Raw genomic sequence first — 5,967 nt, forward strand, 5'->3', positions numbered from 1 at the left:
TAAAGAAACTGGTACGTGGTAGTATGGGACAACGTGAGCTTTCATCGTGCAGCCCCAGTCCAAAACTGGTTTGCTGACCACCCACCATTTCATGTGCAATACCTCCCACCATACTCTTTTTTCTGAACCCCATAGAAGAGTTCTTTTCGGCATGGCGGTGGAAGGTATACGACCGGCAGCCCTTTGCTCACATGCCTCTTGTGCAGGCTATGGAAGAGGCATGTGATGAAATTGATGTGGGTGCAATTCAGGGATGGATAAGGCATTCAAGGCGCTTCTTCCCTCGATGTCTGGCAAGAAAGATATTGCCTGTGATGTGGACGAGGCATTGTGGCTAGACCCAGCTGTTCGGCAAGATGCTACGTAAATATTTTTCTTGTCTCTTTTTTTTAATATATTTTTTCTTCAATTTTCTTTTTCAGTTTACTGTTTTTTGTTAGCATATTTTGGTTCACTCCAGTGTAAATATATCTACTGTGCATATGTTGCACTGACTTGTGTATATAAATAATAATATGTTTCAACAGCATGTGTGTGTATCTGCAGATATTTCTGTGCATGTCAACAATCTGAAGAATTTTCTACAATTTGAACTATTTTAGTATAATGGCAAAGCATACTAAAGATGAGAGTGCTTTTCATTATGCCCAACAGTGTGGAGTTGGTTAGACAAAAATCAGGTAATATGAATGAAGTGTGTACCATTTGGTGCAAAAGTTTGATTTTGATAATGCTATATGTAGTTTTAGTTGCAGAGCTTCATTTTGCAGAATATATGAGGTATTTTGCAATTTGGGTGTGTGGTTTTGTGAATTGTGTTAAGTACCAGCTTAGTTTGCAAAATTGTGTTTTAGCAATTATAAAAAACTGTAGAACACAAGACAAGCAAGGATCAAGACAGGATGGAACAAATTCAGTAAGTGCCAGCAGCTTCAAGTGCGATGAGACGCAGGTGCCGACAGGCAGTGCACAGGGTATAAAGAAGCAGACTTTTTTTTTTTAAATCATCATCAACAAAATCAACAAGATCAATTTCATCATCATCATCGTGATTATCCAAATCAACATCAACAACATCCTCAATGTCATCATCCTCAATATCATCAATAGCTTCAGGATCATTAAGTGTGGAAGTGTTCACAAAAGAGCTGAGTCTTTAGCTTTTTCTTAAAGGTGGAAAGGGACTCTGCGGACCGATTGGAGATTGGTAATTCATTTCACCATGGGTGGACTACAGAGGAGAAGGGTCTAGTTAGTGACTTAGGGCCCTGTTGTGATGGGAGTACCATGCACCTTTCATTGGCAGAGCGTAGTTGGCAGGAGGGAATGTAGACCTGGATGAGGGAGTTCAGGTAGACAGGAGCTGTTTTGGTTGCTGTTTTGTAAGCAAGCAACAGGGTTTTGAATTTGATGCAAGGGCAACTGAGAGACAGTGGAAGGATTTGACCAGTGGAAATGTATTACCAATTTAATCAAACAGAGTAACAATATGGTAATTTACAGTAATAATAATAATAATAATACATTTTATTTAGAAGTGCCTTTCAGGACACTCAAGGTCGCTGTACAAACAAGAAAACACAAACAAGAGTAAAAACACCAACAAGAGTAAAACAAACCAGATAAAATACATTAAGAGTGGGTGAGGGACAGTGCTGAGAGTTAGGGAGAGTAGGTAAGGCGGAACAGATGAGTTTTGAGATTAGTTTTAAAGATGGGGAGGGTGGTACAGTTTCGGAGGTCAGGTGGGAGAGAATTCCAGAGCTGGGGAGCAGAGTGGCTGGAGACGGTTGATATTATGTAAGTGGAAGTAAGCGGACCGGGTGACGTTATTGATGTGGGATTGGAAAGATAGAGTACTGTCGAGGATGACACCCAGACTCTTAACCTGAGGGGAGGGGGAAACTGAGGTGCTGTCTATGGAGAGTGAGAAACTGTCAACTTTAGATAGGATGGATTTGGTACTGATGAGAAGGATTTCAGTTTTATTGCTGATTAATTTTAGAAAGTTTGAGGTGAACCAGGATTTTATTTCAGAAATGCAGGAGGAGAGGGAAGGGGGTGGGAGTGTGGAATTTGGTTTGCAGGAGAGGTAGAGCTGGGTGTCACCATGAAGCAGCAGAAATGGATGTTAAATTTGCGGAGGATATGGCTGAGAGGGAGGAGGTAAGTGATCAAGAGGGGCCCCAGGACCAAGCCCTGGGGCACACCTGTAGTGACTAGGGATGGCACGATACCACTTTTTTGTTTCCGATACAGATACCAATACCACAACTTTGAGTATCTGCCGATACCGATATCAAAACCGATACCCTTTTTACTCTTAAAAACAAACGGAAACTTCTTGAAAATAAATTTGTATGGATTTGCTTAAGGTAGCCTTGTAGGATCATGGTCAAACTTTTAGACAAACATTCTGTTTCCCCAAAGGAAAAAATTCAATAGCCCACAACATGACTCAAGTTATTCAGCAGTACAGCTGCTGCGTTTTATTTAAACTTCCATTTAAACTTTAGTCAGCAGACTCAGCACCATTCAACATAAAATTTAAAGTGCAACTTTGTGTAAAACTTAAAATCTGAGTATTAAAACAAATAAAAAAATTATAGCTCCAGTGTAACCTGACATGGCTTAGCACTCAGTGTAACATGTATATGCCTCAATGATATACAGCAGCAAAAAAAAGTTGCAATGTAGATCGTAACTTAAATAACTATAACTTAAAATAAATAATAGCATCACAGATAGAAAAGGTACAGTGGAACACAGTTTTTAAACATTACCTTTTAAGGCACTCACAACAGAAACTCTAGGCTGTTACACCTGATATCTAACTAGCTGCACTTTAAATACATAAAAAATCTTGAGGTAGAAACTTAAACAGTGGCAGCTCTGTTTATTTTTCACATACAACCTTTGGGTTGAACTGTATGTTTGACACTAGTATAAAAGAACTAGTAAAAACACAATTACAATCTGAAATGATAATTGCTAGGTAAACTAAAATATTTGGTTTTCCCTTAAGATGACAAGACATAGCAGTAGCTGCCTGACCTTTAAACTGTCACAACCACTTGCTATTACAGTCCTTTTGTGACACAAGTTAGGTCACTTCAACATGAGGGGCAGGTTCTTCTTCAAAAAGATTAACATTTCGGCCTTCTCAGCCATCAGCCTGCTCCTCCTTTCATCGATAATAATGGAGGCTGTGCTGAAGAGCCTTTCGCTCTCCACACTTGTTGAAGGTGCACAGAGAAATTTAGTTGCTGTGACCGCCAGGGAGGGCAGTCTGAGTTGGTTAACTTTCCAGTACAGCAGTGGATTGTCTGAACGCAGAATAGTTGGCTCACCTAAGTAGGTCTGCACTTCAATACCTACACTTGTGGGGGTTGACACAGGTGTGCTTTCCTCCAGGATTTCATCAAAAATGCTTCCAAGTTTGCTCTGGCTTTCAGTCTCAATCCATGGCGTCTTCTTTGCTGGCTCTGAGGCTGATGAGGTCCTCTCTGCTGGCTCTGAGGCTCCTCCTCTGGTCCTCCTCATCACTTCTTCCATTTTCCTGACCTCTGTCAGTAATGCATCCCTTCCCTTTCGTGAGGTTTCTGCATTGGTGAAGTACCTGGATCAATAAGAATAAATATATAGAACATTCAAAGTTGTTAGAAATAAAAGTACACGCTTTAATTTTTGACAAAATAAACATAATGGTGGTTAATGTCTACACCAAAGAAACACTATAGTATTACAGGCTGCATGACACTCACACACACACTGACATCCACACACACACAATCTTACAATCTTATTAAATAGGGTTACTAAAATACCCTACATACCTGTCTTTATATCTTGGATCCAGTAGTGTTGCAACTGAATACAATGGCTCAGTTTCCACGTCTCTGAAACGCCTGTCCACAGCATCAAGGAGGGTGCCTTTCATGGTCTTCAGTCCCTCGTTGGCCTCATCCTCTCGACTAAGAACGCTTTTAAGCACACTGACCATGGGGATGACATCAGATGCAGATGCAGATGAAGAGCTCACCTCCTTTGTCAACTCCTCAAAAGGGGCTAGAATTGTGATGGACTTTTCCAGTAGCCCCCACTGGCTTGCAGTTAATGTGGCTGGCAGTTCATACTCTGCTGCATATGTGCACAGGGCTCGTTTCTGTGACAAGAGGCTCTGCATCATGTAATATGTGCTGTTCCACCTAGTTCGCACATCTTGTTGCAGACGCTTGGGTGGCATATTCAGCTCCACTTGAATGTCCTCCAGGCGTGAGTACGCCAGTGGCGAATGCTTAAAGTGGCCCACAATTCTCCTGCCGCTAGCCACTGCATCACCGACGCTGCGCTGCGATAGCAGCCCCTCATTCACAATAAGCTGGAGCTTATGCGCGAAGCATCCTAAACTAGCAACCCAGAGGCGTTTCATTGCATTCACCACGTAACTGGCATTGACTCGTAAAATAACATGGACTTGGCTCTTCTCAATTTTCCATGCACTTAACATCTCCTCGGTTGCTGTAGCTATGGCCTCTCCTGTGTGTGAGCCACGAAATTGTTTAACATGTAGCACCGCTTTTTGCAAAGTAAAACTTGCATCTATCCACTGAGCAGTCAAACTCATTAAGGACATTGGACACACGTTTGAGCTCCATAGATCGGTTGTGAAACTAATCATGACAGCGTCTTCCAAGCATTTCGAAATGAAAATCAAATGTTCAATTAAACGTTGAAAACCTTCATTTTCAACAACAGAAAGTGGTTGGTCGTCCAGCAAAATGAATTCAATGACTCTCTCCTTTATTAGTTTTGCTTTGTTGCTGTCTGGAGGGAGTTTCTGGCGCTTCTCAACAGTTTCCTGTAATGTTTGTTGTTGCGGCTCACTTTTCCTCTTGGCACTCGTTGCCTGCACAAACTCGGCATGCTCCTTTCCGTGATGCTTTCGCAAATGTTTTATCAAGTTCGTGGTGTTGAAGCTTCCAGTGCTGCTGCCACCCCTCGACAGACTCGCGTTGCACGAATTACACTCGGCTGTTTTGCTTTTTTCCTCTTTCAGCCCAAAGTAAGTCCACACAGCTGACATTGTAACGGCGCAGCTGACCGGTCTCACTCTCGCTCTACTTTCTGCTCACGTGACACGTGCTGCAACTTCAAGCAGCCTGCTCGGCTATCTCTTTACGGCATGTCGCGCAAAGTAATGTTGGCGGCTTAAGGATCAGATCGGAAAATTTGTACTACTGTTCAATATTTCTGATCCCGTAATTTTGGCTAATATCGGAGCAATACCGATGCTGAGTATCGGATCGGCGCATCCCTAGTAGTGACTGGGGAGGGGACGGATGTGAAGGACTTGAGCTGAATGAACTGAGTACGGCCTGTGAGTAATCATGAAAGTTTTCGACTGGAACAACCGTAAGAGTATGAAATAAATAAGTATATACATATATACTGTATACATTTTAAATATATTGTTTAGAGGTATGATGTGGATAGTAACCAAGGATGCAGAAGTCAATTTTCATTTCACTGAAACTTTTTAGTCATTCAACTTCTCATATTGTTAGTTGTAATGGTTACACATTGCCTAACACTGCATATCTATCAAAGGTTAAAGCTAAAACTGTACTTGAACATATTTTCCCTCCCAAACTAGTCAAAAAACTATTTTAAGCAAAATACTGCCAGTTACTGCTTTAGATGCAGTTGCAAATACATTTCTCTTCAGATTGTGTTTCCATTTTAAATTCAAGGTTCATATTTCTATTTTGAGGCCAAAAATTCACATTATGTTGACCAGTAATTTTAGAAACGGCTCCAAAGGAAGATTTAGTAATACAAAGAGGTCAGCACTTTGTTTTACTCACCTTCCTCTTATGCCTATGTTATTTTTTCTCATTTTTGTTTCTATATTGCTCATTGAGATGATTGAGGACTATTGGGGGGGGGGGCACAAACCCCCAGAGT

This window comes from Semicossyphus pulcher, unplaced genomic scaffold, assembly GCF_022749685.1.
Source record: "Semicossyphus pulcher isolate SPU_LCO1_2020_fin unplaced genomic scaffold, fSemPul1.0.p SCAF_8, whole genome shotgun sequence".
NCBI lineage: Eukaryota > Metazoa > Chordata > Actinopteri > Labriformes > Labridae > Semicossyphus > Semicossyphus pulcher.